Below are 11,977 nucleotides of genomic sequence, written 5' to 3'. Positions count from 1 at the left end.
AGCTAGGACGTACAACCAAGACTACTCTACCCAGCAAGACTATCTATCATTTAAAATTGACAGAGACATAAAGAGCTTCCCAGACAAGAAAAAGCTAAAGAAATTCACAACCACCAAGCCAGTACTACAAAATTTTTTTAAAATAAAGTTTATTAAATTCATTGGGGGTAACATTGGTTAGTAAAATTTTATAGGTTTCAACTTTACAATTCTATAATACATCATCTATATATTGCATTGTGTGTTCACCAACCAGAGTCAGTTCTCCTTCCATCACCACATATTTGTGTCCCTTTATCTTCTTCTACTGCCCCTCTCTTTCCTTACCCTATGGTAACCATTAAACTGTGTCTGTGTCTATGAATTTTTGTTTGTTTGTCTTGTTTATTTGTTGCTTTCAGTTTTATATCCCACATATGAGTGAAATCATATGGTTCTCAACTTTTTCTGTATGATTTATGATAATCTCAAGATCCATCCATGTTCTCAAAATGACAATATTTCATCTTTTCTGATGACTGAGTAATATTCCATTGTATATATGTACCACATCTCCTTTATCCAGTCATTTATTGAAAGACATTTTGACTGTTTCCATGTTCTGGCTGCCATGAATACTATTGCAATGAATATAGTGGTGCATATATCTTTGCAGATAAATGTTTCACATTTTTTGTGTGCAGATACCTAGAAGAGGGATTGCTGAGACATATGGAAATCCTATTATTAATTTTTTGAGAAACCTCCATATTGTTTTCCATAGTGGCTATACAAATTTACATTCCCACCAGCAGTGTATGAGGGTTTTGTTTTCTCCACAACCTCTCCAACACTTGTCATTACTTGTCTTGTTGATAATAGCCATTCTAATAAGAGCGTCAACAAAAACATTTGTTTGTCTCCTTGGGAGAAGTGTCTGTTCAGGCCCTCAACCCATTTTTCAATTGGATTGTTTGTTTTTTGTTGTTGTTGAGTTGTACAAGTTCTTCATATATTTTGGATATTTGCCCCTTATCAGAGGCATTGTTTGCAAATATCTTGTCCCATTCAGCTGGTGGCCTCTTTGCTTTGTTGATGGCTTCTTTTGCTGTACAGAAGCTTTTTAGTCTGATATAGTCCCATTCATTTATTTTTGCTTTTACTTCACTTGTCTTTGAGGTCTAATTTACAAAATCATCTCTGAATCCAAAGTCCATAAATTTAATGCCTATGATTTCTTCTATGAAATTTATTGATGGGAAAAACAAAACAAAAATAACATAAATATGAATAATAAAATGGCAATAACTATTTGCCTATGAATAATCACTTTAAATGTAAATGCTCCAATCAAAAGATATAGGGTAGTTGAATGATTAAGAAAACAAGACTCATATATATTCTGTTTACAAGAGACCCACCTTAGTCCAAGACAAACATAGAATGAAAGTAAAGGGATGGAAAGAGACATTACATGCAAGACAGAAATGAAAACAAAAATCTAGTGTAGCAATATTTATATCAGACAAAATAGACTTTAAAACAAAGACTATAATAAGAGATAAAGAAAACTTTGTATATTGGTAAAGAGATCAATCCAACAAGAGGCTATAACCCTAGTAAACATCTATGTACCCAACATAGGAGCATCTAAATATATAAAACAAATAATGACTGACATAAAAGGAGAGATTGACAGCAATACAGTCATAGTAGGGAGCTTTAGCACTGCAATGGACAGATCTTCCAGAAAGAAAATCAACAAGAAAACAAGAGACTTAAATGACATGCTAGAACAGATGGAGTTAATTTATATTTTTTAGAGCATTCCACCCCAAAGTAGCAGAATATACATTCTTTTCAAGTGCACATGGGACATTTTGCAGTATAGACCACATGTTACAAAACAAGTCTCAATAAATTTAGGCTACAAAACAAGTTAGGCTACAAAACAAGTCTCAATAAATTTAAAAAGATTGAAATCATATCAAGCATCTTCTCCGACAACTATGGTATAAAATTAGAAATCAATTACAAGAAAAAAACTGAAAAACACACAAATGCATGGAGGCCAAATAACATGCTACTAAATAATGAATTGGTTAATAATGAGATCAAGAGAGAAATCAAAAGATACCTTGAGACAAATGAAAATGAAAACACAATGACACAAAATCTATGGGACATAGTGCAAACAGTCCTAAGAGGGAAATTCATAGCAATACAGGCCTACCTCAAGAAACAAAAATATCTCAAATATATAATCTAGCCTTACACTTAAAGGAACTAGAAAAAGAAGAAGAAACAAAGCCTAAATTGAGTAAAAGGAAGAAAATAATAAAGATCAGAGTAGAAATAAATAAAATAGACTCTAAAAAAATTACAAAAAATCAATTTAAGCTGGTTCTTTGAAAAGATAAACAAAGTTGATAAACTTTTAATCAGACTCAAGAAAAACAGGGAGAGAACCCAAATAGATAAAATCAGAAATCAAAGAAGAAATGATAATAGACACCTCAGAAATGCAAAAATATATAAGGAAATACTAAGAACAATAATATGACAACAAATTGGACAATATGGAAGAAACAGATAAATTCCTATAAGTATACAATCTTCCAAGGCTGAATCAAAAGGAAACAGAAAATCTGAACTGACCAATTTACTATTAATGAAACAAATCAGTAATTAAAAAATTCATAACAAACAAAAGTCCTGGACTGGATGGCTTCACAGGTAAATTTTACCAAACATTTACAAAAGAATTAATACCTACACTTCTCAAACTATTCCAAAAAGTTTAAGAGTAGGGAAGGCTCCCAAGCTCATTCTATGAGGCCACCATTATCCTGATTCCAAAGCCAGACAAAGGCATTACAAAAAAAAAAAGAAAAAAAAAAAAAGAAAAAAAAAAAAAAAAGAAAACTCTAGGCCAATATCCATGATGAACATACAAGAAATTCAAAAAATTCAAAAATCCTCACCAAAATATTAGCAAACTGAATTCAGCAATACATTAAAAGATCATACAACATGATCAAGTGGATCTATTCCTAGGGTGCAAGTTTGGTTCAATATTCACATATCAATTAATGTGAGACACCACATAAACAAAATGAAAAATAACAATCGTGATCATATCAATAGATACAGAAAAAGCATTTGACAAAATCCAGCATCAATTTTTGATAAAAACTCTCAGCAAAGTGGGAATAGAGGGAACATATGTCAACATAATAAAGGCAAACCCACAGCTAACAACATACTCTATGGGGAAAAGGTAAAAGCATTCTCCTTAAGTCAGGAACAAGACAAGGATGTCAGCTTTCACCTGTTTTGTTCAACATAATATTGGATGTCCTAGACACAGCAATCAGACAAGAAAAAGAAATAAAAGGCATCCATATGGGAAAGGAAAAAGAAAACTGTCATTATTGCAGACATGATACTATATATATAGAAAACCCTAAAAATTCCACCAAAAAATTATTAGAAGTAATAAATGAATTCAGTGAAGTAGCAGAATACAAAATTAATACTTAGAAATTGGTCACACTTTTATACACCAATAACAAATTATGTAAAAAAGAAATTAAGAAAACAATTCCATTTATAATTGCATCAAAAAAATTCCTAGAAATAAATTTAACCAAGGAGGTAAAAGACCTGTACTCAGAGGTTATAAAATATTGAAGAAGATACAAACAAATGGAAGAATATACTGTGTTCATGGATAGGAAGAATTAACATCGTTAAAATATTCATACCACCCAAAGCAATCTATAGGTTCATTCAATCCCTATCAAAATACCAATGGCATTTTTCATATAACTAGAACAAATAATCCTAAATTTTATACGGAACCATAAAAGAACCCAAATAGCCATGGCAATCTTGAGAAAGAAGAACAAAGTTGGAGGTATCATACTACCTTATATCAAACTATACTACAAGGCCATAGTAATCAAAACATTATGGTATTGGCATAAAAACAGGCACACAGATCAATGAAACAGAATAGAGAGCCCATAAATAAACCTCTGCCTATATGGTCATTTAATCTATGACAAGTGAAGCTAGTATACAATGGGGTAAAAACAGTCTATTCAATAAATGATGCTGGGAAAACTAGACAGATACATGCAAAAAAATGAAACTGGACCACCTTACACCATATACAAGAATAAACTCAAAATGGATGAAAGACTTAAATGTAAGACTCAAAACAATAAAACACCTAGAAGAAAACATGGGCAGTAAATTCTCTGACATTGCCCTTAGTGATATTTTTTTCTGATCTATCTCCTTAGGCAAGGGAAATAAAAGCAAAAATAAACAAATGGGACTACATCAAACTAAAAATTTTTGCACGGTAAAAGAAACCATCACCAAAACGAAAAGACAGATTACTGAATGGGAGAAGATATTCATCAATGACACATCCGACAAGTGCTTAATATCCAAAATTTATAAAGAACTCATACAACTCAACACCAAAAAAACAAAACCCAATTACAAAATGGGCAGAGGACCTGAATGGGTAGAGTTTCCTTTCTTCAAAGGGTCATACAGATGACCAATAGATATATGAAAAGATGCTCAACATTACTAATCATCAGAGAAATGCAAATAAAAATCATAATGAGATACCATCTCACACCTGTCAGGATGGCTATCATGAATAAATCAAAAAACAACAAGTGTTGGTGAGGATGTGGAGAAAAGAGAACTCTTGTGCACTGTTGATGGGACTGCAAATTGGTGCAGCCACTATGGAAAACAGTGTAGATGTTCCTCAAAAAATTAAAAATAAAACTGCTTTATGACTGCACAATTCCACTTCTGGGTATTAATCTGAATAAATTCAAAAGTTATATGCACCCCTTTGTTCACTGCAGCACTATTTATAAATAGCCAAGATATGGAAGCAACCGAAATGCCTATCAATAGATGAGTTGATAAAGATATGGTACATATATGCAATGGACTATTACTTGGCCATAAAAAAAGAATGAAATGTTACCATTTGTGGCAACATGAGTGGACCTAGAGGGTATTATGCTAAGTGAAATAAGTCAGGTAGAGAGAGACAAATACCATATGATCTCACTTATATCTGGAATCTAAAGAACAACATAAATAAACAGACAAAAAACTCATAAATATAGAAAACAAACTGATGGTTTCAAGATGGGTGAGGTGTTGGGTGAAAAAGGCGAAGGGATTAAGAAATACAAATTTGTAGTAACAAAATAGTCATGGGGATGTAATTACAGTATAGGGAAGACAGTCAATAATATTATAATAACTATGTATGGTGCCAGGTAGGTACTAGACTTATTGGGGGGATCACTTCATAAATCATATAAATGTTTAACCACTATGCTGTACACCTGAAACTAATATAAAATAATATTAAATGTCAACTATAATTGAAAATTTTTTAAAAAGAAAATTACCTTTGGGGACAACCAGGTGGCTCAGTTGATTAGAGCGTAGTGCTCTTAACACCAAGGTCACTGGTTCGATTCTCACATGGGCCAGTGAGCAGCACCCTCCACAACTAGAGTGAAAACAATGGCTTGACTTGGAGCGGAGTTGTGCTCTCCACAGCTAGATTGAAAACCAATGACTTGGCGATGATGGGTCCTGAAAAAACTCACTGTTCCCCAATAAAAAAAAAAAAAGAAAGAAAATTACCTTTGTTGAAAAGAAAGAAAAACAGAAAGTATTGTTTCCTTACAATCACAAGTAGGTTAGAAATAGATGCTGCTAGAGAGTCAGATAAGATACAATCATCACAGGATGAAAAACAGTGGAAGGGTGGAGAGCATGTACCATCCAAAGGAAACAGCCCCTTCACCACTCCAGGTGTTTGTTAGCCTGGGAAGACACAGTCCCAGTGTTGCCTAACCTTTTGATGTTTCAAGAAGAACTATAAACTTGGTGTTTTATTGAAAGTTTTCAGCTTTTAAAAATTCTGTGCATGATTTCATCTATTGAACAATTATGTTTTGAGTACCTATTATGTACCATACAATTCTATGTACAATTCTAGGATCTGGAGATTTTGCAATGAATAAAGGAGGCAGAAGTTCCTTCCCTAGATGAAGTTTACATTCAAATGTGGGAACACATACAATAAAAAAAGGAAATGAGTAAAATACGAGGTGTGATTTAAAAATGTGGTGAATGCTTAAATTAAAAAAAAAAATTACTACAGTAAAAGACACATTGCCATTAATTCCCCCTCAAAATACTCCCCCTTGCTTTAAACACATTTATCCCATCATTCTTGACACTTTCTGAAGCAGTTCTGGAAGTCCTGTTTCATGAATGACCTTAGTTGTGCTGTTGTAGCTACTTTGATGTCCTGAATCCATTCAAAATGTTTACCTTTCATGGTCATTTTGACTTTGGGGAAAAGCCATAAGTTGCATGGTGCCAGATCCATTGAATAAGGTGGATGAGGACACACCGTGATGATTTTATTTGACAGAAACTGCTGTACCAGAAGCGATGTGTGACACGGAGCCTTTCCGTTGTGATCATAAAATACGGTGAGTACTGCTGCCGGGTGCCAGCCAATAGAAAGACAGGGATTTTCAATATGGGAAGTGGTGGTCGAACCTTAGTAACAGTGTGTGACAAGTTTCACCTCGTTTGGTGCAGTCAGTGGGGTGTGAACTATGGTTGAGACAAGGTGTGTTTTAAAATGTGCCGTAAATCATCCTCCATCATGACAATGCTCCGTGTCACACATCACTTCTGGTATATGGCAATTTCTGTCACATGAAAACATTATGGTGTGTCCTCATCCACTTTATTCACCGGATCTGGCACCATGCGATTTCTAGATCTTCTCCAAAGTCAAATGATTCAGGACATTGAGGCAGCTATGATAGGACAACTAAAGACACTCATGAAAGAGGATTTCAGAACTGCTTCAGAAAGTGGCAAGAATGATGGGATAAATGTGTTCAAAGCAAGGGGGAGTACTTTGAGGGGGATTATTGGCAATGTGTCTTTTACTGTAATACATTTTTAAAAATTAAACATTCACCATGTTGTTTGATTACACCTCGTATATAATAAGTTAGGTGGCGAGGCAAGTGCTATATAAAGAGGCAAGGAAATATAAAGCAGGAGTGTGGGATAGGTAACATTGGAGTTGGTTGCGATATTAAATAGGGTATCAAGGAAAGGCCTTACCAAGAAAGGTAAATACCTTAGGGAAGAGAAGGAGCAGGCAACTCAGATATCTATTTTCATATTGACATAAAGAGAGAACAGCAAAAGTCTCTGAGGTGGGGCATTGATCACTGAGTTCAAAAGACCACGGAAGCAGTGAGATCTAGAGGGAGAATCTATAGAGATGTGGTTAGAGAAGTGAGGGAGAAGAAGACCCCACAGGGTCTTTTGCTGTGGTGAGGGTCTGGGCCATTTTCCTGGGTGAGATAAGAAGCCAAAGTATGTTTGAGCTGAGGAGTAGCTCTGTGCTTGCTATGTTGAGAGCATACTTATATGGAGTAAGGGCAGGAATCAGGACACCTGAGAAGAAGCTACTGCAGATAAACCAGACTAGAAATGAAGGCTGCTTAGATAACACTTGTAAGGGTGTAGGCAAGGAGACTGAATCAGATTTGGGATGTATTTTGGAGGCAGAGACAATAGAATTTGCTGATAGATTCTATGTCGAGGTGGGAGAGAAAGAGGCATCAAATAAGACTCCCAGGATTTTTGGTCTAACCTGAAAGGATGGGTTGTCATTAAGCAAGATAGGAAAACTGTGATCTTGGGGGTGGTGTGAAAAATAGAAGCTCAGTTTTTTACCTGTTAGATCTCCAAGTGGGGTTGTCAGTTAGGCAATTCGGTATATATGTTTAGAACTCAGGGTAGTGATCCAGACTGGACATATAAATTAGGGAATCATACCATTTACACCAGATGTTATCAGGGGAGTAAGCGTTGATAGAGAAGGGAACAGGACAAAGGACTGAGCACTGAAGCACTGTATTTAGAATTTGGAGAGATGAGGAGGAGCCAGAAAAGTCAAGTGAGAAGACACAGCCAATGAAATAAAGAAACCAGGAGAATGTGGCATCCGAGAGAAGAAAGTACTTTAAGAAAGAAAGTGGCCAATTGGGACATGTGCTGTTGTCAGTCCAAAGAAATGACCACTAAGCAACGTGAGGATCATTAATGACGAGGATAAGAGCAGTTTTAGTGGAGTGAAGGGGGTGGCAGAAGCCTTATTGGAATAGGTTCAAGAAATAAAAGAAAAATTAAATCCAATATGCATATACAGTTTTTTTTTTAATTGGGGAATATTAGGGAACAGTATGTTTTTCCAGGATGTCAAGTTGTTGTTTTTCAATCCAGTTGTGGGAGGCACAGCTCAGCTCCAAGTCATTGTTTTCAATCTAGTTCTGGAGGGCGCAGCTCACTGGCCCATGTGGGACTCAAACCGGTGACCTTGGTGTTATAAGCACCTCACTCTAACACCACTAACTCACTGGTGGCCCAGCTCCAAGCTCAAGCCGTTGTTTTCAATCTAGTTGTGGAGGGCACAGTTCACTGGCCCATGTGGGAACTGAACCAGAAACCTTGTTGTTAAGAGCTTGCGCTCTAACCAACTGAGCCATCCAGCCGCCCCACACAAATCTTTTTGACAAGTTCTAAGGGGAGTAAAATTATGGGAGAGTGGCTGAAGGGAGAAGTGGGTCAAGAGAGAATCTTTGTGTTTTTGAAGATCAGAGGAAAAACAGTACGTGGGTATGTTTGCAGGAGAGATCTGAGAGAAAAAACTAATGGTGCAGGAGAAACAGCAGACAATTGTTGGAAGAATGCCCTAGAGCAGGAGAGGTAGGGCGGGATCCAGGCCTCAAGGGGGGAGACTTGGAGCCTCTACAAAGAATGCACACCGAGTTCTGGGCCCAACATGCAGGCTGCTAGCTTGCACCGACTGCACATTGTATTTGTTCATCCTGAAAATACATCGGACATTTGCGGGTCCTTCACAGCAGAAAAGGCTTCCTTTGGAAACACTACCAATATTTAGATTTTCTTCACCATAAACATTGCCAAACTAAAGCTGCTAAACCATAATTGGTGGGACTTTGAAGGAATCATGTGCTCTGGAAATGGTCAGTTGGAATTCGTTTGGAATGAAGAAATAAAGATAAACCCTAAATTGACTTCAAATTGCACATTCACACTAGAGCTGTTTACATTTCTTTTAAAAATTTTGGTGTTAGCCCATGAGGAATAGATAGCTACATCATTTCAGCTACTAGATTATAACTACTGACAACTCTCAAAGAAACTGATTTGCCTCTTAAGTATATGCTGATATCATCACAGAAATATTTCTTAATTTGGAAGCCACTTCTGGAGACTTAGACTTGTCATGTATTTGAAATAGTTAAAACCTGCTTTGTCAAACAGCACTTCAACTAGAAGGAAAAACATTAGTGCTCTGTGCAGAAGATGAAGCACTTGCGATCCTTGACAGCCCTTCTGGATTAGCTGCCTTAGAGAAGGACAGCTTGCCATGGGTCAACATGCCCCACTACTTTATCCATGGGAAGGACTGGTATCAAACAGCCAATAATCCTAGTTCTTGGCACAAAGAGGGGCATGATAAACAGCTGTTAAATTAATGAATATAAATTAGTTCTGTCTACTCTCTGAAACATTGTTACCTCCATTAGACCCTGGACTTGAATTAGCCTTTGTCAAATGATTTTATTAAGAAATGTGAATAACACCTAAAGTTTTTTTTTTTTTTTTTTTTTTTTTAATAACTCACAAGTTAATTGGCTTTTCAGGGGACAAGTATTGATGCACTTTGTTGAATTTTAGGTAATATTTTGGGTAAGAAGAACCCACTCTCTAAGCCATTTATTAATAAAAGAAAGAGCTAATTTATAGTTTGCCTTACTTGCTGGATGTTTCTGTCCTAGGAACAAAGTAGACTTTCAATTTCTGACTCTGTAATCTTTTTCATTGATATACCCAGTTCTTTCAAATTTTCTGCCCAGATGCTAAACAAATATTGGCTGATAAAGAAGTCTCTGTTCTTTAGGTGATAATAGCATCATATGACATAGTTCAGCAATATCTATCTATCTATCTATCTATCTATCTATCTATCTATCTATCTATACACACACATATATATACACATACATATATATGTGCATATATATATATATGAAATAACTTTATTTCTACTCTTTCTCAAAATGCCAGTAAAGTGACAGTAAAGACACTTTTTAAAAGGCATAAAAATACAAGAGAATGACAATGGGTGAGGAGATGTAGACACGGGTTTGATGGTTACTGATCTAGCAGAAAGTAGAAAGCTAAATCCTAACTACAAGCAGAGGGAGAAGCCAGTCTGTTTATGTTGAAAAATCTCAGAAAAACTGAGAAATTTGAGGCACCAAACACCTCTGAAAATGTGCGGATTGGGGTTTGGGCTGAAAATAGGAGGATAGGTTGAAAACACACATAAAATAGATAGACCCCCAAGGACCCTTTTCATATCCACAGCATCCAGGTGACTACCTGGCAAGAGGCATGGGGTTTTAAGTGGACAAATCAAGCCAGGGTAATTCCTGGCTCTAGGATATCAGAAAGTGAATGAAGAGGGATATAAAAGACAAATATTGCATAGTGAGACTCTTGGTCCCCTTTTCCCATTGAGACCCATGAATGTTATAGCCAGGTTTATAACTCTTTGTTCCATCTCAGGCAAGAGTTTGGAGGATTTGTTTCTAGAGAAATGAATCGATCTAAGAGAAAACATTTTCAGACAATAACATATGGGACTACTACCTACACTGTCAAGTTTACAACCAAATAACTCTAGTCAGGCCAACCAGAAAACCAGCATGGACTACACACACACACATACACAAACACACACAGTTTTGCGACCAGCTTTTTGAAGACTCACTCTTAAATATTAAAGGAAAGTCATGGAAAGCCTCCAACATGAAAAACAGAGGCCAAAACTAACAAACAAATGAAGACAAAAACAAACAAACAAAAAAACCCAAAACCAAAAAGACCCAATCCTCAAACGACACACAGACAATGCAAACAGCAGAAAAAAACACCCCACCACCAAAACCAAAACAAAATCAAAGTTGTATAATTAATACCATCAGATGTATGAAATGAAAAAAAGATGTTGGTAAAAATGAAAGAATACTCAAAGAATAACTAAGAGCTGGTGGTAATTAAAAAGGTCATACTAATAATAAAAGTTCAATAGAAATATTGGATGATCAAGTCGAGGAGCTATAACAAAAAGACAAAGAGATTAAAATGGCAAAAAAAAAAAAGTTTAGAGAGCTAACAGGAATTCCAAGACTAATAGTCTAACTAATATAAGATCAAGAAAGAGAATACCAAAAAAACATTATCTAAAGAATAATATGAGAGTAATTCCCAAAACTGGGAGACATGAACTTTGAGACTTGTCCAGCACAGTGAATGAAAAAAGACTAATGTGAGACATTGTAATAAAATTGTGATAAAATTCCAGAGTTCCAATGTTAAAGAGAAGAAACTATAACCTTCTAAAGAATAAAATTGGGTCAAAGAATTTGGAGTCAGAATGACAACCAAATTCTGAAAGTTAGTAATCCTGAAAACGGATAACTGTAATAAAGAAATACCTTCACAATTCTAAGGAAAAGAATTGCAACTTAGACTGAAAAACCAAGACAAGCTTTCAAGTTTGTGAATAGAACAAATACTTTTCAGAAATAATAAAAAGAAAACGGAAAATTACCTTCCATATCCTCCCGCCCCCTTTTTCCCCCAGGAAGCTATTAGAGAACATAGACCATCAAAATGAAGATAAACACAAGTGAAAGGAAGACAAGGGTGCAAGAAGCAGGAAATCCAATAACAATACTAACAAAAGAGGCAAAGATAATTTCTCAGAATCATGGTAAAAGGAAGTCCCAAGAAGACAAATGTA

Source organism: Rhinolophus sinicus, linkage group LG17, assembly GCF_036562045.2.
Source record: "Rhinolophus sinicus isolate RSC01 linkage group LG17, ASM3656204v1, whole genome shotgun sequence".
NCBI lineage: Eukaryota > Metazoa > Chordata > Mammalia > Chiroptera > Rhinolophidae > Rhinolophus > Rhinolophus sinicus.
The sequence above is the reverse complement of the archived record's forward strand: the minus strand, read 5'-3'. Positions refer to the sequence as shown.